At 37.9% G+C, this 26,234-nt stretch overlaps 1 long non-coding RNA gene across 2 annotated transcripts; it reads right to left on the bottom strand.

Annotated features, from left to right (window-relative positions):
- Positions 1 to 11,674: 11,674 nt before the first annotated feature.
- Positions 11,675 to 25,121, bottom strand: LOC118471363 (uncharacterized). Of its 2 annotated transcripts, XR_008600179.1 has the most exons (4): positions 23,833 to 25,121; positions 17,048 to 17,167; positions 15,276 to 15,373; positions 11,675 to 12,047 (listed from the first exon to the last, which is right to left on the bottom strand). It is a non-coding gene; the product is annotated as an uncharacterized LOC118471363 (long non-coding RNA). The 2 variants fall into 2 exon arrangements; XR_004848658.2 differs by having other exon boundaries at positions 11,675 to 15,373.
- Positions 25,122 to 26,234: the final 1,113 nt, after the last annotated feature.

Genomic DNA, 26,234 nt, shown 5'->3' with positions numbered 1-26,234 from the left:
ACCACCTTCTGATACCTGAAATCTCTGAGTTTTCACACAAAGAACGCCTGAACATGTCAAACTGGTTCCATAGTAGAACCATCATTGTAAAAACGTCATAGTATGGTGTGTTGCTCAAAAAACATTACGACCCGGCTGTCTAGGGTCGCCGAGGAGCAACACAAAAACAGGACAAACGCTGGTTTCCAGGGGGTTAGGTGGCTATTTATTTGAAAGAGTAAGTTTACAACAACACATGTGAGCAGAAAAATCACAAAGTCTGTTTTTAGTTCAACTGAAAATATTAGTTTTTGTCTTTTTTATTGACCAAACTTTTCAGGAAGTAGATGAAGAATAATTAAAGCTCTCATGTAGAAGTCCAACTTATTTTGGATCCTTGTGGAGAGTTTAATCTTAGAGTTTGTAAAGCTGTTGAGTTTTTAGAGTCACATGGATTGTTTTGACATTTAATAACCGAGTCCTGAAATAAAATTACAGTTGTGGATTTCTGTCATTTAGTCTGGACTAAACAAATAACAGCAGCATAAATCTCAAACGTCATTATGAGGAGTCTGGATTGAGGTTTCTCACTTGATAATGATCAAAACATGAAATTTAGGTTGGTTTAAAGGAATATTCCACCTTAAATCTTTGAATGTTGACCTAAAAGGTTGGTTTCAGGAAGTATTCCACCTACAAGGTCCTCACACATCCACCTTAAAGGAACATTCCACCAAAAATCCTTGGACATGCACCTAAAATGTTGGTTTAACCGAGTATTCCATCCAAAATCCTCAAAGAGACCTGAGGGGCTGGTTAAAAGGAATATTCCACCTAAAACCTCAAATATAGACCCGAAAGGGTGGTTTAGAAAAAATCCTTCAATGTAGACCAAAAAAGTTAGTATGGAGGAATATTCCACCTGAAATGTAGACCTGAGAAGTTGGTTTGGAAGAATATACCATCCTAAACATCCTTAAATGTAGACTAAAAGACGGTTTGGAAGAAAATTCCACCTAAAATCCTTCAATGTAGACCAAAAAATCTTGGTGTAAAGGAGTATTCCACCTTAAATGTAGACCTAAAGGATGGTTTGGAGTAATATTCTACTCTAAAATCTTCCAATGTAGACCTAAAAGGTTTATCTGATGGTATATTCTACCCAACATCCTGGAACATTTACCTAAAAGGTTGGTTTAATGGTATATTCCCAGAAGAACCCTTGAACATTGGGCTTAATGGTATATTCCACCCAAAATACTTGTACATATACCAAGAAGTCAGTGTAAAGGAAATGTAGACCTAAAAGGATTGTTTAAAGGAATATTTAAACTGTTATTTTCATTATTTAATAATCTGTTATCAGTCAGAACCCTGGCAAACTTATTTTCATCAGTTTTTTTAGTGGAAGTCACAAATAAAGGAGCTCTTGGTTTTTCCTGGCGTTACTGAGTCCAAAGCTGCTGTTTCAACACAGAACGTTCACATGCATCCACAAACCTCTCAGCACTCAAACACCCACAGACAGGAGGCCGGCTGGACCGAGGCTCGGCGGCGTCCTCAGACCCACGAGTCGGGGAGTCGCTGAACTTGTTGGTCCGGTTTGAAGGCCTCCGTGTGGTCCAGTAGAAGTCCACGTAGTCGGTGTTGGCTTTGAACCGCAGCGACTGGCCTCCATCAGGTGGACCGGCTCGTCCTCGTAGGGCTCCTCCTGTAGCCTTGAGGGAACCACAGGAACATTCAGTAGCTGTTGGAGTTCTTCCTGTCAGGCTCGTGGTAGAACGGCTCTGAAGAATCTTGTACTTGTCTTATCTGGAACAATCTAACAGCCTAAACTGTTAACAGCGGTGTAAAGAAGCAAACACACAGGCATAGATTAGGACTCAAACTAGATTTATTTTAGAAAACAAATCAACTTAGAGGCATTTGTTCACACATGTGGCTGAATAGGAGGCCGTCCAATCAGATTTGAGGTCTTCACTCTGTAGGTTGTTTGTTGGGTGAGACTCTTGGACCTCCATCAGCTGACATGGATGTTTGATGGTCTTCTTCTCTAGTGCCAGATGATTCATCCATGAATTCAGCAGCTACAGACTGAAATGAAGCTCATGCTGCAGTTATTGAATTCCTGTTCCAGATCAAATGTTCAGAGCTCACCTTGAATGCAGCCGTCTGCTGTCTGATAGTTTTTCTCATTGTAGTCTTCAATAAAGTCTTTTTCCTCATGTCAGGATGTGGTGAGACTCTTTCTCAGTCTCTGCAGACGTCCCTCATTGTGCATCTCCAGAGAAGAAACAGAAAAACTGGTCACTGCTTCAGCATCACAAACGCTCTCCAGCATTGAGAGTGTTTTAGGAATTCATTCATTGTGTTGTGAACTTTGAAGGAGCAGAAACTTTACAGCTGCCAAAGATATGAGCTCCAATTCTGGATGTTTTAGGAAATGAAGTTCATCAAATGAACACTTGATTTTTGCTGATAACTCTCATTAAATTACTGAAGAAATCTAACATAAAAACCTGTAAACTCTCAGGCAGCTTTTGTTAAAGTTTGTCTATAATTCTATCATCATGTTCTGGAACCAGGACTCTGCAGAAGTTCCTTCAATCAGATACTTGTGTGTTTCTATTTAAGGCCTCAGGTTTGAACGTACAGCAGAGGATTAGAAAGGAGTGATTTTAATATTTAAATCAGTCCAGTAAATGTTTGGAGTAAAAATGATTAAAATTTTGATTTAGATAGATTTGTGTCAAATAATATTGTAGAGTCTCACTTAAATATATCCAAATGAGTTCAGTGTATTTACATTTTATAGAATATTTGATTTCTTAATCTCAATACTGTAGGGTCTGACCCTAAATATTATAATAATGATGTCAATTTAAATAATATTTTAGTGCAGTCATAAACTTTAATCAGCTAAACTTACATAATAAATATCACTGTACAATCTTAACCTGAACATTCATATTATTGAGGTAAATTTAGATAAATCATGACATTCTAGAGTCTTAACTGGAATATTTCTAGCATTAATCTTTTTGTATTGTGCTGATAAAAAACAATAACCTGACTTTCAGATAATATTTATGTCTGATTGTGAGACTAAATTTCTCCACATTCTAGAACTTTCCTGCAGCAGCTGTAGGAATAAATAAAAATAAAATCTGTTAATTTCCACATTATGCATATTTATTTATTCTTAATATCTCAGACTGAATGGTAGCTGGCAGTAAAAACAAACTCATCTGCTGGACTGAATTTCCCAAAATGGAAACATGGACAGAATTTAACACTCATGTATCCATGGCAACGCTAAAGTTTCTGCTTCTTACCAAAGTTCACAACACAAGTAAAGATTTTAAAGTAAAACTTCAGGGATGACTGCTGACCATAAGTATTCTGATCAATACTTCATGATCAATATCAGGACAGATGTTACAACTCCAGCTGTTGCATTAGACTGCAGTTATTCACAGAGAAATTAAAACATCACATTCCTCATAAAAACTAGATGGGACTTTTATTAAATAAAGTGTTGGTGAATAAACAGTGTAAAAAGTGCAAAGCAGCTCCATTAAATCAGGAGATGTGAGACTTCCACAGCATGGATCACCATCTGCTGTGTTGATTCATAGCTGAATGTCAGAATGAACTGAGCTAGAAAAGCTGCTTTGAGCTGCAACATTACGGTCTGACAATCCAACACCATCACAGTTTTCATCTGGTTGTTTTGCTCCAACATGCTGTGAAGTTCAGTTTTTACCTGAATCAATACAGAGATTCTATTTCCAACCAAGACTGGAATAAAAATTAGAATGTTATGAGGTTATTAATGCAACTAAATCCTTTCAGATGGAAGGATTTACTTCTAAGTTCTAATTCAAGTTTCAGTTGGAGCTCATTGCATTCACAAAGAAAAACAGCGATACCTTCATAGCAACATTTAATAAACCTAAAGCTTCCCTGTTGGCTCATTGGTGGAGTTTGTTACTGAGCATCTGAACCTTAAATCCAGTGAGACGACCATCTTCAGTCGAGGCCAGTCAGAGAACTTCAAGACCTTCCATCAGCTGGACCAGATGTGGCATCATCTCCCTCTGAACATCTGGATGACAGGAGAAAAGACAGAAATCAAACACAGATCACAGAAATACAATTTATTCACTTTCATCATTTTATAAAAGTAGCATGAACTTTATTAAAACTTGACAATATCAGTAATGAAAGTAAATGTTTTTATCTCGTGTTGAAGCTAAATTTAAAGTCAATTTTAATGACAGTTTATCCTGAGAGGAGTGAGAATGGAGCTTTTCTTTCCTTTTTAGAATATTCCCTCAAAATATTCTGTTTATTATTGGCTTTAGAAGCATTTTTCTTTACTTATTTATTTTTAGATACCTCAGACTGATACACTTTGCTGGTTTGCAGATAATTTCATGTACAATGACAATAAAGATCTTCTATTATAACATATTTTGCTAAAACAAGAACTGCAAACCTTCTCAACCATCTCTCAGTCTGCAAAATTCCAACTGCGACCAAGAATTATCTGATGTAGTTATTATTATAATCTTTACTGAACCAGCCCTGGAATTAATAAAAATCTGTATATGGATATGATTTTCTCTGATGGGACCACTATGGAAGCCGTAGTAACAATTAACTATCCTTTGAAGGGAAAGATTAGGTCTTCTTCAGGTGGATAAAAAAAATGCTCTCCCTTAAAAAAAAAAAACTGCATACAATAAAGTAAATCTCTTCTGCACTGCACACATACTACACTTTTGTATAACTCTGGATGTCAGAGTAAAGGCAGACAGATCCACCGATCAGCCACAACATTCTGACCACTGACAGCTGAAGAGAACAACATCCATCATCTTGTTCTAATGCAACGTTCTGCTGGGAAACCTTGACGTTCATGTGGATGTTTGACATGTACCACCACCTAAACACTGCAGGACAAACAACCCCCTAGTCTCCATGGCAACAGCAGTCCTTGATGCCAGCTGCCACCCTCAGCAGGACAAACTAAAACTACTCAGGAGTGGTCCGAGGAACACGACAGAGCTAAGCTGTTCACCTGGGTTCCACACTCCCCACATCCAGATCTGATTGAGCATCTGTGGGATGGTCCAGGATCAGCCTGGTCTAGGTAGGATCCACCCTGCAACCCACAGGATCCACAGAATCCACAGGACATCCCCAGAGGTTCTGATGAACCACTGGGTCAGAGGAGTTTTAGCAGCATAAAGGGACCAACACAGTATTAGTCAGGTGGTCAGAATGTTATACTGTTATATTGTCATGCTGATTATATGATCAGTAAATGTTACCATCAATTATAACGTCCACATTGATCAGGAAAAAAAAAAAACTATCAGTTCATTCAGAAACTGTGGGGTTAAACCTAAAAACACAGACCTCAACAGCAGTTTGTTTCAAAGCAGAACACCAGCTGGTTTTCACTAAAGAAGCTTTCAGAGCAACAATTAAATGACAGTTTTGTTCTCATTAAGTTCACAGAGTCAGCCAAAATAATGTACACACATCAGGAAAAGAAAAACTTTTATAAATATTTCATTTGTATAAGTACTTCTACACATATAGATTCCTCTTTCTAAGTTTGATCAAATCACGATAACTCTGTGTCCTGTTGTACGATGTTTTCCCAACAGATGGCGCTACCCTCATGAATGGAGCATCAACAAGTGACGTCTACAACACAACAGAAATGTCTGGAAGCCAGTGGCCACCACTTTGAGCACCTCTTGTAATTGTAGAGGCCAAAGATAACTTTTATTAATCTCGTGATGTCTGAATAAATTTGGTATTGAAATATTTATGCAAGTTTTTCTTTTCCTGATGTGTGTAAACATTATTTTGGCTGACTCTGTATGATGGGTTTCTGACAGGTCACCAGGCAACATCTTTTTATAATAATGACAAACATACCTGCATTCTACAGGAGTGATTTTCCTCATGTGCAGGTAAAGATGTGTGAGGAGCTTAGAGATGACAGGAGCAGGAGTCATCCTCACTAATTCAGCTTCCACCTAGAAACAGAAAGACCACAAACAAACACACTGATATACTCTCAAACGTTCAACCTCACAGCCTCAAAATATCTGTTTAGGAAGTGTTGTGTTTCTAAATTCTGCTGAAAGCATTGACAGACATTCTCTTACAAGGTTGTGTAAAAAGCAGCCTGTCCTCTGAGCTACTGAGAAATCTTCCTGAACAAAGTTTCTACGTGTAAATCAGCTCAACAAAAACTAAAGCCTCAGTCAGAGATAACAGGTATCGCAAATTATAAACAACTTTCTTTGTTAACTCAGACTTTCTGCTTCAACCTCACATAAAAAGGGGAGTTTAACTCGTCAGGTGACTGAAAATGAACGGCTTGTGCAGTTCTAGATCCAAAAGTAGGATGTTTCAACTCATGTTTTACTACAAATACATACAATAATAAATAAATACAATGGTTGGTTGTTAGTTTATTCACTATTAATGTCACTTTATATACTGGATTGAACTTGAGCAGTGGAAGAGAGAAGGAATTTAATGAAATTATGGAGATTCAGAGAGGTAATGTTGCGCAATGTTAAGTTAAGCGCGGTTTAATTCAAACCAGCTGAATGTTAAACTTCAGTGCAGCTCAACGGGTTTCAGTTAACCTTAAAGTAAAATAACTTTTTTAAAAGCTAAAATACACAGCAGAGAAATACAGGTTGAGAAGTTCATTCTAATAATGACGGACAGCTGCGGCAGCAACTAACACAGGTGTTCAGCGGTAAGTTAGCCACCTGTGTTAATTAGCCCGCTAGCTAACTTAGCCGCTTAGCAAGCTAACGCGTCCGGACCAACTGCTCAAACACGACAAAACACAACTCTTCACAAGTCGCTGACTTAACGTACAACAAAACAACGCTTCTGGTTAGAAGTATTTATCTTCTTACCGTGTTTTACTCCAAAAACAAGGTCAACAGCAGCCAGAGATGCTACCAGACGTGCCTACCATAGATATATAGAAGACTTGATAGCGCGCTGTCTCTGGCTCCGCCCTCTGAGGATCTTGTTGTCGTTTGGCTCCACACTTGCTGATGACCACTTCCGGTCTGAGAAAATGAAAAAAACTGACCTTTTTTCGTTTCTGTCTCTTACTGATTTTATTTTTTTGTTATTCTAAATATAAAATGAAAATCAAAGCATTTTTAAAATTTCGTATATCCTTTTTTGATCATGAAAAGGAGAAACGCCTTGTATTTCAATTTTAATTTTTGTATTTTAAAACGAAAATCAAATAACCACTCGTTTTTTGTTTTTCAATACCCGTTTCAGAACGGAAAATCCAATTGCCAGATAAATACACGGACCATACTGCTTACCTTGCAGTGAACTCGTGGCCCAACATGGATTGTCCTCATGTAACGCTAGGAAATGTGCAGACCAATGTTCAACAATGTTCAACCAGATTTTTTTTCCACTGCGTTGACAACACCTGCCCCACAGACAGAATATCAAAACATCACTTAGAGCACAATAGGATCACTTAAAGTCTCTCTACATGAGACTTGCATCATTGTTCTCAAATGTGGAGCCCAAGTTCTCTCATTAAAGCAAAAATAGAAAGTACATTAATTCTCCTGACATGAGCATCTCACTTACAGCTTTGTCATGTTGCCTGTAATTGTACGTCTGGAGATGAACCTCTTGATCACGTCACACTGATTTAAAGTTTGCTTACAGAGAATCAAGTGGTTTTGGAACTTATCCGCCCTTTCTTAATAATAGTTTTCCTGTTTTAGTCTTTGAGTAAAATTCATTACATTTGGCTTCAACACCAGCAAATGTCACTAGTTTTGGTTCAGTTGACACTGAAGCAAAATCATTCAGAAGAGAGTTTAAAACACCAAGTGCTTAAATCTTTAATGGATTACGACTGAAATGTATGAAATTGTGTGTTTTCAAAAATAGTAAATGTACTGATAAAATTAGCAGCTATAATTATTTGCGTTTCACCTCCTTGGGTCATTTTAAATTAATGACACACAAAATTCTATTTAATTCAGTTCAAGTGCAGCATTTTCCACTGACCTATTTCCACACTGTATTACATCTACTGTATGTCTGACATTTGATGTAACAAATCCTGCTCAATGTGTAAACCCTATAGCACCACCTAGTGCATATTATTTGTCATTTTTCATATTTTACTGCTTTGAAAACCTGTAGAGTTTTCACGAAAGCATAATGAATATTGTCGCACACTGGATGCATGTGCACTGCTGTGAAAAAGTATTTGCCCCCTTCTCAGCTTCAAATTTTTTGCATATTTTCCCCACTTTGATGTTTAAGATCATCAAACAAATGTAAACATTAGACAAAGATAACCCAAGCAAACACAAAATGCATTTCTTTAATGATGATTTTATTTATTTTGAAAAAAAATTTTTTTCAAAGCTACCTGACCCTGTGTGAAAAAGTAATTGCTCCCTTAACTTAGTAACTGGTTGGGCCACCCTCAGCGGCAACAACTGAAATCAAGCGTTTTCTATAACTGCCAATGAGTCTTTCACATCTGTGTGGAGATGTTTTGGCTCACTGTTCTTTGGAGAATTGCTTTAATTCAGCAACACTGGAGGGTTTTCCAGCATCAACGGCCTTTTTAAGGTCATGCCAGTATTTCAATCAGATTCACATCCCGACTTTAACTAGGTCATCATTTAGGGGTTTTTGTAAAGATTTTTTTTTTTTGCCTTTTTTTGATCGTGTTTAGTAGAGAAGCAGACTGGAAAGTAGGGAGAAGAATGGGAGGAAGACCTGCAGCTAGGGGCCATGAGCAGGAACCAAACCCAGGCTGCTGTGTTGGGGACTATAGCCCCTGTTCATGGGTCGCCCGCTCAACCAGTTGAGCTATCTGGGCGCCCCATCTTGTTTTTTAAGCCATTCAGAAGTTGGCTTGCTGGTCGACCTCCACCATGTTGACTGCTGGCATGATGCTTTTTCTGAAATGCTGATGTAACGAGACACACTCCTTCCAAAAAGTTCAACAGTTCATAGAATATTCTCCCAAAAGTCTTGGGGATTATTCAGATGTTTGTTTGCAAAAGTAAGACGAGTCTTTATGTTCTTTTTGGTCCACAGTGGTTTTCACCTTGGAACTCTGTCATGGATCCATTTCTGCCCAGTCTCTTCCTTATAGTTGAGTCATGAACACTGACCTTAACTGAGGCCAGGGAGGTCTGCAGTTCTTTAGATGTTGTCCTGGGTTCCTTTGTGATCTCCTGGATGAGTCGTTGTTGTGCTCTTGGGGTAACTTCGGTAGTGAAGGTTCACCACTGTTCCATGTTTTCTCCATTTGTGGATAATGGCTCTCACCGTGGTTCTCTGGAGTCCTAAAACTTCAGAAATGGCTTTGTAACTTTTCAAGACTGATAAATGTCAATTACTTTATTTCTCATCTGTTCTTGAATTTCTTTGGATGGCAATATTTTGTTGCAGCTTTTTGATCTTTTGGCTGACTTCATTTTGTCAGACAGGTTCTATTGAAATGATTTCTTGGTTGAACAGGTCTGGGGATGATCAGATTTGGGTGTTTTCGGTGAAATTGAGCTCACTTTCAAAAAAATGTGATTAGCCACGGTTAACTCATGATTTAACAAGGGGGGCAATTAATTTTTCACACAGGGCCAGATAGGTTTGGATAGCTTTTTGCCTTAAAACATTAAATCATCATTTAAAAACTGCATTTTGCATTTACTTTGGTTACCTTTGTCCAATATTGAAATTTGTTTGTTGGTCTTTAAAATTTAAGTGGGGAAATATTTTTTAAAAAATAGGAATTCGAGAAGGGGGCAGATACTTTTTCTCTGCACTATATAGGCTGCAGAAATCTTTGGAAAATATACACTGAACTTTATGAGATTTATTCTTTGTGGTTTATTAATAACACTTTGCACATGTACTCATTTACACTTCTAAAAAACACGCCAAAACACATTTTGTTTGTCTAAATCTCACTCATTTAAACTCTTTGTGGCCTTTTTTAAAGTCTTACCACAACCACAGTCACTTTAAGCCTCTCAGAAGCAGTATAAAGCACTGAAATAAAAGCATATGGTGGAATATTACTTCAATATGATCTCTATGCCTCTTTTGGCATTCTAAGACACATATGAAAGCTAAGCTGGGCCAGCCAGCAAGTCCATCTCCCTGCCTTTACCTTCCGTAGATTATACTATTAGTTGTATTATGTTGTGCGTCCAGCAGGTGGCAGGATTGCTGCAAAGTTCTCTCACAACAGGAAAGGTTGACTGAGTTCATATTATGCCCTTCTTCTGTTGTTATTATTATGTTCGGTGTAGTAACCTTGATCAAAATGGCATTTTTATGGAAGCAAACATTCTTACTGCATTTTCTTCATATTCAATTTTGCAGCTTCTTCTTCTTCTTGCACTTTGGAATTACAAGTAATGCTGACAAAAATAAAGACATTAAGTTTTAAACTCAAGTGCATGTGGAATTATACACTACCAATCAAAGTTTGGACACACCTTCTCATTCAGTGTTTTTTCTTTATTTTTATTACTTTCTACATTGTAGATTCTCACTGAAGACATCAAAACTATGAAGCAAGATACATGGAATTATGTAGTAAGTAAACAATTGTGAAATAACTCTAAATATGTTTTATAGTTTAGATTCTTCAAAGTAGCCACCCTTTGCTTTGATTACTGCTTTACACACTCTTGGCATTCTCTCCATGAGCTGCATGAGGTAGTCACCTGAAAAATGGTTTTCACTTCACAGGTGTGCCTTGTCAAAGTTCATTTATGGTCAAATATCTGCTAAGAAACCACTACTAAGGAAAAGCAACAAGCAGAAGAGATTTGTTTGGGCCAAGAAACACAAGGAATGGACATTAGACCAGTGGAAATCTATGCTTTGGTCTGATGAGTCCAAATTTGAAATCTTTGGTTCCACCTGCCATGTCTTTGTCAGACCAGAAAAGATGAACAGATGGTCTCTACATGCATGGTTCCCACCATGAAGCATGGAGGAAGAGGTATGATGGTGTGAAGGTGCTTTGCTGGTGACACTGTTGGGGATTTATTCAAAACTGAAGACACAGTGAACCAGCATGGCTACCACAGCATCCTGCAGTGACATGACATCCCATCTGGTTTGTGTTTAGTTGGACCATCATTTATTTTCCAACAGGACAATGACCCCAAACACACCTCCAGACTGTTTAAGGACTATTTGACCAAGAAGGAGAATGATGGAGTGCTGCATCAGATGACCTGGCCTCCACAGTCACCTGACCTAAACCCAGTCCAGATGGTTTGGGATGAGATGGACCACAGAGTGAAGGAAAAAGGGCCAACAAGTGCTCAGCATCTCTGGGAACTCCTTCAAGACTGTTGGAAAACCATTTCAGGTTCTACCTCATGAAGCTCATCCAGAGAATATCAAGAGTGTGCAAAGCAGTAATCAAAGTAAAGGGTGGCTCTTTAGAAGAATCTAAAATATAAAACATATTTTGACTTATTTCATACTTTTTTGTTTACTACATTACTCCAGATGTGTTCATTCATAGTTTTGATGCCTTCAATGAGAATCTACAATGTAAATAGTCATGAAAATAAAGAAAAAACTTTAAATGAGAAGGAGTGTCCAAACTTTTCACTGGCAGTGTATATCCAGCACATTCATAATTGTACTAAAAACATAGTGAAATACTAGAATGCCTACCACATTTTATATTAATCAAAAACTTTTGCCAGAAATTAAATCTGAATTTCAAATTGGTAGAAGAAAAGATTTGCTAAATTTCCTCTTATTTCAACTGAAAAAAAAGGCAACGAATCACCTTCACATTGTTAGAATGTCCTCCATGGCACTGCTAAATACACTCCACCATGCAGCTGACCCTTAATCCTATTAGTCAGCACATTTCCTGTCTGCCTTTTTATACTCACGGTCACCTTTCTGCTGAGTTCAAGTGGAGCCTGCATTGCCAGGATGTTGCCTCATTTCCAGATGAGATACATCTCCTCGTGCTGAAAGTCATACAGACGTTTATTTTTGTTCGACATGCAGTGTTTTTCAAACTTCAGATGAATTAGGTCAAATGTTGAATAAATGTGATGTTGGGTTGTTAATTGTGATGGTAAATGTGTTAATTCTGGGCTCAGACTGGTGTTGAGCAGCAGTTTCTCAGGTTAAGGTGAGCACACACAGTCCAGAGCTGTGATATATTTCAGTGATTTTGGCCCAGCTGGTTTGTTTTTAGTGCAGCAGGGGAAAATACATCAGGTTGCAACATGGAGAGCGATCCCAACAATCAGAGCAAGCTGCAGAGGATTTAGATGTCAGTCGAGACACAGCAGGCTTCTTATCTGTATCACTGAGTAAACTGTAACACATGTTTCACAGTTTTATGACTTCTAAATGTTTCTGAATCAAAGCCAGACAGCTCAGTTGGCTCCTTTTGCTTATTTATTCAAGCTGCTTTTGCGCTGTGTTTCCTCAAGAGGGCGCACAATCCTTTCATATCAAGGGTGACTGAGCTGAATTCAAAGGGGGACACTGGATTTTCCTTCCTGTCACATGAGTTTCTGACTCACACATTTACTGTATGTGGTCAGTGAAAGTGAGTCATGCTGGGATTCTTTCCAATGTATTTTTTTTTTAACACTCCATTGTGTTGTTTGATTGTAATCTCCAGCTGGGTGGATGTGAGGGAGGGCTTTCAGTTCAGATTAGATGGCATTATGAATTTACCGGGACACACTGATCTCAACACAGACAGACCACGAGACGGTCAGACACACAGATTAGGCACGACCTCTGCTTTAGGTGCACTCATACACAGATTACATGTACACCTTGAACTGCAGGGGAGTTTAATCTGCTGCTACACGCATGATTGTCCCATGTGTCCAGTTGAATGTGCTAACATCCAGCTGTGTTATCACTGTTCTTATAATAATAGGCCGCATTTTATTCTGCTAAATAAGGCTGAACATTTGGGGGAAATATCTCATTGCAAATCTTCTACAGATACTGCAACTTTGTGACAAGTAAAGCTCAGTTCGATATTCACTGTGTAATAGGTTTAAAATATGATGAATTACCACATAAAGTACAACCAAAACTGTGGCTGTCACAATAAGAAAAGGACGTAAATTTATAATAGCACTGACAAAGTAAAGTTTAAACCCATTTCAAAGCTAGCTGTGTAACATATGTACTAAACTGAAGCCTTTGCAATGTGCTAATTGCATTAAAATTGCAATTAGCACATTGCTATTTATAATAAGATATAATTATCTACTAAGAATCTCATTAATGGTTGATAATTTCTGTTATTTTTTCAGGTATTTCCTCATTTCAACTCAACAAATATTCTTCATTATTAATTTCATATCAACAACTTTATTTACTACTATTTATGCTACATGTTGAATGTTTACTGCTGACTTAATGATGGCAGTTTATTCGAGGTGTTGTAACCCTGACTCCATTTTCCCTGTAATTAGTACCAAAATACAGGGTCTAATCTTGGAACCTTCCTGTGAGTTTACAGATGCAGTAAGTATCACTCCCTTTTTATAGTAAGACGCCAAATATAGTCATTTATGGGACCTATATGGTGGTAATGATAATGTGTAAAATATTTTAAAATGGAGACTAAATCAGAATTTTTAGGACTTTACTAGTAGACTGCTGATTCAGTCCATGTTATCCATCCAAAAATAAATTTGAACCAATTTTTCAGCACATCTGCAGAATAAAATTTGAATTTGTACTTGTTTCCACCCAGTTGGTTCATTGAGACTGGTGGCACTAATTCTCCAATCACTTGCAGAAGAAGAGGGTGCAGCAAGGTGACATAATTAAAGGAGTGCCAGTCAAATGTCAAATGAAAGAAAACAAACCATTAGTACATTAACATGATGGAAAGCTTGGTGACACAGCACACTGGACAATGGAAATGGAGGGTTTTTGCAACTAATACTACATTGATGTTCCCTTAAAAGAGCTGCAAATCGCATTTACATGTAATTTATTTTATCTTCATAATTTATGCATTAAACCTGTTTACACTGTACTTTGTCACACTCACCAGGTTTTCCATATCTCTCAAGCATAAAAACTTGTTTGCTATATTTTGAGATTTTTGTCAGGTTTTTCAGTGTTTCTATTCAAAAATGTGCTTCAAAACAGCTGGATTGAAATGCAACTATAATATCAGTGGACGGAATTGCTAAAATATCCAGATGCATGACTCATTAGTCACTTCAGTCACCAAACACACCAACCTGCAATCATCCCACACAGCACACTGACTACCATGTACCACATAATAAGGAGGAACATCACAGGTTTGAAGTAAATGACAGCTTCCAAGAACTAGTTTGTCTTCATCACTACCACCCACAGACAAACAGTTACATAATCCTGTTCAAAAGAGGCAAGAAAACAGAGACTGTGATCATCTTTATAGAAGATGAAATTACACATTATTCAATCAGCCTGATGTAATAAACTGAAGGACATGATTCACCAGTATTTCCATGCACACCGACAACTGCAGCAACTGTAGTAGTCTGCATGCATATAAGTAATACTGGTGGTATTTATAAATTAATTACTACTTATAAATGAAGAATTATATATAATCTAAATTGAGTTTAGCTTCTACTTTGTCATATGTTTTGCAGATTCCCAAGATGCCTTTCTACAACTGACAGAGCAGGTTCAGACATGTTTTTCTTCAAGAAGAATGAAGAGGGAAAAGAAATACTGACTGGATAATTATCAATGGCAGCTCCACACCTTCTTTTTTTTTTTTTTTTTAAATCAACCTGTTGTTGCCGATATGTGTAGGAGGTTTGTTTTACTTCTGATGACCCTCATTTTTAGATTCCATTGCTTACTCTGTAAGGTAAAGTATGTGGGAAAAAAATACTGAATAACTTTGTCATCATCACATTTGTTGAGTGTGAGTGTGTCCTTCACTACACAGGCCTTATAAGCGCTGTGTCATCACTGATCTGTTGCGATGCTATGCCTGTAATGCGAGGGGCTTTTATGTTATGTGAGCGTATGTGGATATTCAGAGAGGATGCTGGGTTCATCCTGCGTTTGAGACACACAGCAGTCCAGTCTGCTGAAATCTCATACTGCACTTTTTGCATATAATGACTTTTTGAAAGCAAATTCAGACGCTGACACTTCCAGTAGATTCACGTTCTTTGAGAGACTCTATCTTCATGACTAACCTTTAAAAAATGCCCTGTTGTTGAGCACACCCTGGTGTCAAAAATCAAGGTGTTGCCTTTGGGCGCTGATGTTCAACTTGTTCTCTCCAGGTATGTAGCTGTAGGCAGGGAGGAAAGTATGTCATATTAGGACACAATGTCAATATAGCGCAAGTGCATCTAAGAAATAGCTTGAAGATCACAAGCTAATTTTAGTTTTATGTACACTACCGTTCAAAAGTTTGGGATCACTTAGAAATGTCCTTATTTTTGAAAGAAAAGCAGTTTTTTTTCAATGAAGATAACATTAAATGAATGATAAATCCAGTGTAGACATTGTTAATGTGGTAAATGACTATTGTAGCTGGAAACAGCTGATTTTTAATGGAATATCTCCATAGAGGTACAGAGGAACATTTCCAGCAACCATCACTCCTGTGTTCTAATGCTACATTGTGTTAGCTAATGGTGTTGAAAGGCTCATTGATGATTAGAAAACCCTTGTGCATGTATGTTAGCACATGAATAAAAGTGTGAATTTTCATGGAAAACATGAAATTGCCTGGGTGATGCCAAACTTTGAACAGTCGTGTCTATTTGTAATGTCTTAGATGTAAGCTGTTTTACCTTGTTGTCACCTGTATTGCAGTATATTGTATGCCTAAGAAGACATCATTCAACACAGACGGATTGTTTGCAAATGAATTTTCTAATAAATCATGTGTCTATGGGACTGCAAAGTGTGACGTTTCTTGGAAAGCATCTCCAGAAATCTTTGTCATCACTGTCTTGAGGTGAAATCAGTAAATCCTGGCCTTTGCAAAGTGAAACTGGGCTGTTGAGTTGCCTGGAGTGCATTCAAAGTCAATGTATGAACAATGTACTGTTAGTTTAAAAGGTTTTCAAGTCTGACTGCAGCACAGATCAAGAATTAAAGTGAAATATTTGATTTATATATTGGTCTGTGCAATGTTTGACAGAGTTAATGCCCCATGCAGAGATCAGGGTTAAGTTAGTGGGCCATCCATCCTGAGCACTAAGAGGATATACAGCAGCTAAGAGCAGATACTGACATGATATATTCTGTGTTACAGCTGCTCTCACATGGAGGGATTAAGAAGCAGTTAGCTGCAAAGTCAGATACGTGCAACAACCCTGATGATGCAGAGCTCTCATGACCATACTGGTTTGGTGGTTTGCTGTTTGAAGTTCAAACGTGGATTGTGTGTTTGAGATGCAGCGACGTGCGCATAGAAAGCAGGTTTACAAAGAATCCTCGGTAAGACCATTAGAGCTGCCCCACCCTGAGAGGGCAGTGGATCAGGAAGGTTAGAAGTTTCCTGGAATGATCCACCAGCTGATGCTAAAGAAGTCTGTCCTCTTTGGGCAGTTTAAAAACCGCTGCAGCTACAGTTGGCTTTGGCAGAGATTAGGTGCACATTTGTGGTGATTGTATGGGTTCCTACATAAGGGAACACAGCAATGTGTTTATATTTTCTGTTTTCAATTTCCTAATGTTTTGATTCAAATCTACCTTCACTTCATGGCTTTTGGGGCAGAAAAAGGATGGAAATGAAAACACAGAAGGTAACATGAGTATGCAGAACAGCTTCCCTTCATTTCACTTCACTAAATGCACTTTTGAAAGGTGCAATAAGGACAAATTTGGAAAGCATAAACTTCTTTTTGCCCCATACATGATCACAAAATCAAATGACACAAACCAGAAAACACACATATCAAACTCGTGACATTTTGTCATAGAGAAAAGGCTGATAACTGGGCTGGTTTACCTCAACAAGGTCACGCTGAGAGTGAGAGCTCAGATTTCTAAAGGGTTTCCATTTGCAGAAGTGGATTGTTGCAAGACCGGGAACTCGGCTGTGTAACTGGAGAGATTCAGTTCTGTCAGCCTGTTGCAAAAGAAAGCGTACAATCAGAATCATCATCGATTTCAAAGGAATCAGATTTTTCTTTTCATGTTTTGCGTTTCTCCAGTTTCCTATTAAGTGCTTCCTCAAAGATGATGATGCATTGTAGCTCAGAACAATGCAACTATTTTGTAATGAATCCGGCTGATGTGAGGATTTATATCTCTGACGCAGGCAGTGCAAATAAACTGGAGGTCAGTTTGGGTATCAGGCATTGTGGTGTCATACGTGAGAAATGCAGTTGTATAAATCAGTGAGTGTTTGGGACGGGCAGTTCTGACAGTTAACTGACCTTGTAGTGCAAAATCACAGCTCTCTCATACAGTGTACTTCTCTACATTCAAATGAATCAAAAATCTTATAATCTCATCTTTACCGCTGACCGTCTTTATTTATTCCAAACGTTCCTTAACTGAGCCCTTAATAGTATGTCTTCCACTGCAGGAACTTGCCATTTCATCCTGAACCTGTGCACATGCTTCAGGTATAACCCTAGAACCTCGTTGAGGGAGAAAAAACATCCTCCTCTAAAAGCACTTTAGAAACAGCTGAGCTTTAAAATAGTATATAAATGGTTGGAAGATTTAGCTAACAGTAACAAGAAAGAGTCAAAATAATTAGCTAAGTACTTAAAGCCACCAAATGTTACAAGAGTTAGCTTAAAGGAACATATAACTGGTTAAAATTGTGACCTAAGTAGTAGATATAGTAATTTCAAATACATGAATAAATGGTTGTAAATTATTAGTCCAAACCAATGTATAAATGCTTTAAATATACAGCTAACATTAATTTGTATTAGTTAAACGAAGTGAATAACGTGTTGAAATACTACAGATGTTAGATAAAAGTAAAGTATAAATGCTTTAGACAGCTGAAAGTAATTTGAAACAGTTAAATAGTTGACTGAGATGAATGAACTGTGAATTAGCTAAAAGTATTTCAGAAAAAGCAAGAATAGTTAGCAAAAAAAAAAATAATAAATAGTTTCAATCGTTAGCTAAATGTGTTGGATATACCTAAAATAAATGGATAATTGTTTATTTGCTAAAACTAATGGATAAATGCTATAAAATATTGTCTAAATAACTAAAAATAGTGGATAATTATTGCTGTAAATGTCAAACAGCTACATGAATGCAAACTTCATTTGCTATTCATTTGCTACCAATATCCATTAATGTAAATGTTTTATAGCATCCAATTTAAAATTAGCTCAAATGAAACCATTACAGATGTTTAACATTATAGCTCTGCCGTCCAGCAGGTTTGGGTGGAGAATTTTGTGGCAATACTTCACCCTTGTTTGGTTTTGTTTTACGCATTGCTGGTATCATGATGAGGGCTGGATATTTGGAAGTTCTGTGAACTATAGTTTTATGAAATTTAGCAAGTGGCATTTCAAAATTCAATTACAGCAGCTTCAAAATAAAGAAGTTGATTACAGTCTCTCGAATCTTCCCACATGTCTCAATACAACCAAGTCCCAGATGCAAAAAAGCCGTGACCTCTGGGTCGCCGGCCTCTGGTCTGAAGCCATATTATAGAGAGGTCTGGATATTCTTATGTCATGAAATGCTCACCAGCTTATGTTAATTTGTTAAAAGGATGTAAAATTAAAACAGGCAGTACAGAAGGTGGATACTGGGGCCTTTCCTAAATTTAGCCACAGCACAGTGTTTTTCAGAATGGAGTGGCCCCTCATTTAAGACACTAACAGCCTGAACCTCCTGTTGCTCTACAGTTGCATAAGGTCATTAACTAAAGGCCTGGAGTGTAAACAGTGAGCTGTTGTTGGTACACAGAACAACCGGGTGGCACAGTTGGCTCCATAGATGCCTGGTGAACTGTGACATAAGGACGCTCACTGCCAACCTGCTCCGTCTTAGAGGGATACTCACCCTCTTCTGATTTTAGAACTTTGACAGGGTTTAATTCCAAGAAATATTGTATTTTTGAAAAAAATGCCCCAAAACAAATAAATTGTAAGTCTCAAATCTAATGAAACTTAAGATGATAACTGTCTTAATATATGGGTGATGCATTTGTTGTGTTTTCAAATTGAACCTAAACACACTTCTGGTGTCATTTTGCAATTGTTTTGACTTCCTTTGTGATTTTTTGATCGTGCGCTAATATCTGGTTTCATTATATAATCCATGGACTTGGCCTCCTCCTGCACTTTGCTACACCACACACATCCACGTCCGTATATACACACACCAACACACAAACACAATAGCTGTTGGCTGCTCAGAATCAATGAGCTCTTGGTGTACTGAGGATACGTCACATCATCCGTCTGGGTCATAGACGGAGGCAAATTCAATTCATTCCAGTGTTTTTCCTCTCACTGAGCCACAGCGGGTCCTGTCCAAACACAAGCTACTGCCCACTTCTAGTCTACACATACTTTGACTCGCAGGCTAGACAATCTAATAATCCTTTCTGAGGAGGTGGTACTTTTCCAGCATTCCTCTTTGCATAATTTAAGAAAAAGCACGAGATGTAGACGGCACTGTCCTTGTCTTTCTCCAGAGAAGCATCGCACACAGATGTACATATACACCACCATTCACCCAGACAATTTCATGTTTTCCATGAAAACTCACACTTTTATTCATGTGCTAACATAACTGCACAAGGGTTTTCTAATCATCAGTGAGCCTTTCAACACCATTAGTTAACACAATGTAGCATTAGAACACAGGAGTGATGGTTGCTGGAAATGTTCCTCTGTATCCCTATGGAGATATTCCATTAAAAATCAGCTGTTTCCAGCTAGAATAGTCATTTACCACATTAACCATGTCTAAATCAGGGGTGTCAAAAAAATTACAGAGAAGACATTAACTGCAAATTGTACATTTGTAAAACTGTAAATTTGAATTAATTTCTAGACCATAAAAAGTTGCTTTGATCATAAAATTAAAAAATATATATATTGCTCATAGTTATTTTGTCATTTTGTGCCTCAATTTGTAATATTTTATCTTGTTTTGGTATTTTTTTGTCTTGTTTTTCTGTCTGATTTGTGTCGTTTGTCTCGTTTTTGTCATTTTGTTGCCTGTTTTTGTCCTTTTTGTCTCACTTGTTTTTTGTCTTATTTTTGTAGTTTTGTGTTTTGCTTTATTCGTAATTTTTTTGTCTCGTTTTGTGTCTTTTTTTGTCTCACTTGTGTCGTTTGTCCATTTTGTTGTCGCTTTGTGTCTCATTTTTGTAATATTTTGTCTTGTTTTTGTTTTTTTGTCTTTTTGTTGTTTTGATCATAAAGTAAAATACTATATTGTTCAGTTCCAGATACCTGTGACTAAATCTTTTGTGTCTTTGTAGACACACTGTTATCTGGAAGTTGTAATGTATAAATGATGAACTGAGGCTGAGTGTTGTTGAAATTGAACTTATTTTTCTTCAGACATTTCAGGTTGTTCATGATGTCTTGCAAAAAGATAATTTCTTGAATGTGAACATTTTCAGAATGTACTTTTTTGCACTAAAACAAAGGAAAATTTTGGAGTAGTCGTTATTTCTAGTTTATTATGCTCTGGTTTCACTGGAGATCAAATTGGGCGGAATGTGGCCTCTGAACTAAAATGAGTTTGATACCCTTGGTCTGGACTGTATTTCTGCTTAATGTTATCTTCATTGAAAAAGACTGCTTTTCTTTCAAAAATAAGAACATTTGTACGTGACCCCAGACTTTTCAGTGGTAGTATATGTGCATGTATGTGGCTAAAGAGTGATGGGGTGCATGTAAAGCTGAGTAGATTGCATAAGTGTTGAGGTCATTGGTGTTTTCAATATATATATATATAAAAACAAAAAAAAAACAGCCAAATATTCATTGGCACACAGTGGCGTGTTTGTCATTTTACCACCAATTGTCCGTTTAGCTATGCAAGCATAACTGAGAGGCAGAGATCATTTTCATTGCACACCTCACTGCATGTTTTGACTAAAATGTGTCTGAGCAGCAGGATTGCTCACCCTGATCCTGTGTTTGGTAATAGTTGTTCCTGGTCCAAAAATGAGCCTATAAAGATGTTAGCGCTGGCTTCGGTTACTGGACTAGTGTGTGTATACAGCTCCACTGACGTGCCAGTTGGAAACTTATATATCCAACCTAGTTAAATCCACTAAAGAGTACAAACTTGTTAAGTAAGTTATTCTCCCTTGCCAGATCACCCTTAAGTCAAATTTTTACCACGTGTGACCAAATTGCACCCAAAAGAGGAAGTATTTGCTGGTTTTGTGAAAATTAACAGAAACTGAACTATTTAAAGGGATTATATAAGCACTCCGTCAAGGTTAAAAGCCCAAGGTCAAGGCTGAAAGAAACAAATTTGTTTGTTGTATAAAACAAGAGACTGGCAGTGGTTCAAGTCTTTAAGTCAAATGTTTTATTTACCTGTCCATCCACCCCGATCTCCTCCCTATGCTGCCTTTGCAGCTTTCATCATAATTACAACTGCCACAATACATATTTAGTTTGCAAGGTTTACTGAAACAAGTGCTTCTGTCTTGTACAACCACTAAATAGTACAACATAGACAGTACAATGTAACCGTGGATAGTGATGGGCTACTTGTGCAAACAACTAATGGGGCTGTTTCCATTCACAAGAGGACAGTAACAAATGTTACATAGGAGACATGTGCAGCCGTACCGTGTCACATCAGTTAATGGTATGGGCTAAATGTTATATCACATATAAAAACTGAAAAAAAGTTTCATATGGTTGAGACCTTGTGATTGAATTCTTGAAATCTGATTTTTAAAATGGTTTTGCTGATTTGAAGCTAAGCTGTAAAGACTGACATAAGGTTTGGCAGCACTAAAAAAATCTCATCTCTGCAGACTTTATTGTTTTGTATGAATTGTAGTCTTTCCTCATACGCAGTGCATCACTCCTCAAATTTGTCACTGTTGTTGGTGTATTTGTTTGTTTTTTGAAGCTGGAAATCTTGCAAATAGTGATCTGAAAACTGGTGTGCATACACTGAGAAAAAAGTTCAAAAGCATTAAAGCCTGAGTTTAATAAGGACAAAACTACAATCCACAACATTTACATGTCTTGTACATGTACATTTGCTCTTGTCCTGTTGATAGTTCTTTCAGAGCTGAGCTTACAAATCTAATTTATCAGAGATCTGCCCACACAGTGAGATTACAAGCCGTGATTTATGCCTTTTTATTTTATCTGGTAACTCTGCTCTGAAACTCTGAAAAACCAGCTGGGATTCTGGAGGCAGGGGTATTTGCTCTTAACTAGTCTCACATAACCAGGAGAATTCCCTACACCAGGGCTACTCAACTCACCATTGAGCATGGGCCACATAGAAAAATATCTGTTTGTGTGGGCCGCAACCTAAAAGTACTAATATAATATGACTGAATTATGTAAAAGACATTTAAATAATCAAGGTAATATTCAATAACAAAATATTTTAAATGCACTACAATAGAAAGTCAATTTCATTAGGCTTTTCCATCCATCCATCCATTATCTATACACCGCTTATTCCTCACTAGGGTCGCGGGGGGGGCTGGAGCCTATCCCAGCTGACTCGGGCGAAGGCAGGGGACACCCTGGACAGGTCGCCAGTCTGTCGCAGGGCTACATATATAGACAAACAATCACTCTCACATTCACACCTACGGGCAATTTAGAGTAATCAATTAACCTCAGCATATTTTTGGACTGTGGGAGGAAGCCGGAGTACCCGGAGAAAACCCACGCATGCACAGGGAGAACATGCAAACTCCATGCAGAAAGATCCCGGGAAAGCCGGGACGCGAACCAGGGATCTTCTCGCTGCAAGGCGAAAGTGCTAACCACTACGCCACTGTGCAGCCCTCTTCATTAGGCTTTTGTAAAAGTAAAATAAGATTTTGTTGAAAACATATTATACTTGGCCTTATAGATCTATTTGTGGCTATTTTCTGCATTTCCAGTAAAAGCAAAAAGGCCAAATGTCATGACATAAAAAATTGTCATATATATCAAATTACAAAATGGGGCTTTATTCACAAAATATGAACAAAATACATACTTACTGCATATTAGCACTTATTTGTAACAAACAAAAGCACTGTTTCAAAGTTTTTAAAATATTTTACAAGCAATGCTTTTTTGAGAAATTAACTAAATTACATCAAAAAACTAAGTAGGCTTTATTCCAAAAAAGTAAATAAATTAAGAGATCGCTTATAAAAATTAATTGGCTTACTACTTCAAAAAATAAAGTAAAAATTAAATCTTGCACATCACAAAAAAGTTCATCTGTGGCCAAAAACCAACCATTGTAAAACATACAAACATAGCTCTTTAGGTGATCTACTTTTTTGAGCAATGAGGTATAACCAAATGAAATAAAAAAAACATATAGGTGTGCATTGTTCACAGAAACTGTGCATCAATAGGCAGCCCTGACAGAAGAGGTCAAAGCTAAAACAGTTACACTCAGTTGAAATCAGGACATTGTATCACATTTCTTAGCATGGAGAAGCAAAGTCAAATTCACACAGGATTTAAAATAAGAAAAAAAAACTTTGTGAAGTGTCTCAGTAACAAAATAGTGACAAAGTTCACCCAAATACTGAACACAGATAGCAGGTTTAAATAAGACACTGTGCAACTGACTGACCTGTGAACGTAGGTTTGGGAAGTGTCTGAAGTCATGGTCACCAAGCTGGTCTTCATAAAGAGAGAGTTTCTCCATGAAAGCAGAAACATCATTCACCAAGGCAGGCAGCAACTCGTCTATGGCCAGGCTGAAGTTCTGCGTTTTCTTAAGATCGTCGATCAATTTATGAACAAATCATCCGAAATGATTTCCACACGTCTGCTGAGAGTTGAATGTGAAAGCTGCACTTTGGATATCTGTCGGCTGATCTCAGCTTTGTTTTTAAACTCGGCAAAAAGGGACTCTACAGTCCAGAGAACACTTTTTTATCAGCTGTCACTCAGTGAAAGACCGCAGACTCCTTGCTACATTCCACGCTACTTTGAATGATGCCTCCGTGATTCTGTCACTTTCTTTACAGCTGAATCTCAAAACAGTTTGTTGACCACGAAGATTTCCAATGAGACTGCATATTCTGTCTTTTCTTATATTACTGCCTGGTGGAAAGTCAGCTTTGAAGTCTTTGTGACAGACAGCTGTCGTGGTGGCGCTGGAGATTCGTTCGTTTTGGAATGGACTGTTTCTGGCAAAGAAGGCACACTGGCTTGTTATTTACCTCCACAAAAGCAAATTCTTCCTCCCATGACTGTTGAAATGTCCTGTGTTCATCACATAACTTGCGTTTGACTTTACCGGTGTTCCAGTTTAACTGGTGATCAGGTTAACTGGCGATAGTTTCCGTCTCCAGATGTTTCGTCCGCAGATTCGTCACGATCAGACCTGGATTTACGTGAAATAAAGATACCAGATAAAGAAGACGTCGCCGAAAAACGCCGGCATCACTGCTTAATAAAGTCTATATCCATGTTAATATTATCTACAGACAGTAAAAAGAAATGTGCGGGCCGAAATAAAAAACACGTATTTTTCAAGTACGGTGAGAGGATTCGAACCCACGTAATCCAGCGATAAAATTACGAGACCACCGTTTTACTCATTGTGCTACCGATCAGCTCTGCACGCATTCTGCTTCATCTATATAGATCACTGTCATCCTGTCAGGTGTTTAACACCTGGTGATTGTTCAGGAATCACGTCCATGTCAACTGGGGATAGTCACAACTTAACACAGGCTGCCTGGTTAAGAACGAGTCACAAAACTATTTATTGTCTCACCAAGAAAACCCACAACATAGAAGCACGTCCACTGCTGTGTTGTGTGTTAGTTTGTGTGTTCAGTGGAACAGATCCAGAGCAGAACTTCGAGCTGAACTCGGGTTTGTTCTCAGAAACACTCAGACCCTCAGCAGCCTCCCATCAGAACAACACGCAGCACATCAGCTTGATTTGCTAAAATACATCGGAACAAACTGAGACCACGTTGTTTAAACTAGTCACTCAGAAAACAATAAAAACTCGTTCAGTCATCTACGTCCTAACCAAAGCACGTTAACCGCTGACAATATATTTTTTTAAAGGAAGTAAAGGGATCCGACCTGGTCAAAACAAACAATATATTTGTGTGATTTGTGTCTTCCCAAACATCCTGGCTGGTTTAGAAATGGCAGAAGATAATTTTAATGATGTCGCAGAGGAAGACTAGAGTGAATTGTGGTGTTTGACAGGATTTGATTTAATGACATGTTCCTAATCCACCTTAGAGTACATGTAGGCTAAATATACAAATATGGCAGCACAATATCTTCAGAGTCCAACAGGAATATCTGTAGCTGTAACGTTCAAATGTGACTGTAGTCACTTCAATACATGCAATAGGTGCTCATGGCTCACTGTGTAGAGCGAATAAACCATTGTTTGTTTTGACCAGATCAAATCCCTTTACTTCCCTTCCCTTTTTTTATTTATTTATTTCTTTTAATATTGTCAGCAGATAAAGTGCTTTGAAATGAGGGGTTAGGACGTGGATGACTGAACGAGTTTTTATTGTTTTCTGAGTGACTAGTTTAAACAACGTGGTCTCAGTTTGTTCTGATGTATTTTAGCAAATCAAGCTGATGTTGTGCTGCGTGTTGTTCTGATGGGAGGCTGCTGAGGGTCTGAGTGTTTCTGAGAACAAACCCGAGTTAAACCTGAAGTTCTGCTCTGGATCTGTTCCACTGAACTCACAAACTAACACACAACACAGCAGTGGACGTGCTTCTATGTTGTGGGTTTTCTTGGTGAGACAATAAATAGTTTTGTGACTCGTTCTTAACCAGGCAGCCTGTGTTAAGTTGTGACTATCCCCAGTTGACATGGACGTGTTTCCTGAACAATCACCAGGTGTTAAACACCTGACAGGATGGCAGTGATCTATATGGATGAAGCAGAGTATTTGTCGAGCTGATTGGTAGCACAATGAGTAAAACGATGGTCTCGTAATTTTATCGCTGGATTACGTGGGTTCGAATCCTCTCACTGTA

Source organism: Amphiprion ocellaris, chromosome 21, assembly GCF_022539595.1.
Source record: "Amphiprion ocellaris isolate individual 3 ecotype Okinawa chromosome 21, ASM2253959v1, whole genome shotgun sequence".
Classification (NCBI taxonomy): domain Eukaryota; kingdom Metazoa; phylum Chordata; class Actinopteri; family Pomacentridae; genus Amphiprion; species Amphiprion ocellaris.
This window is presented reverse-complemented; position numbering and strand designations above follow the sequence as displayed.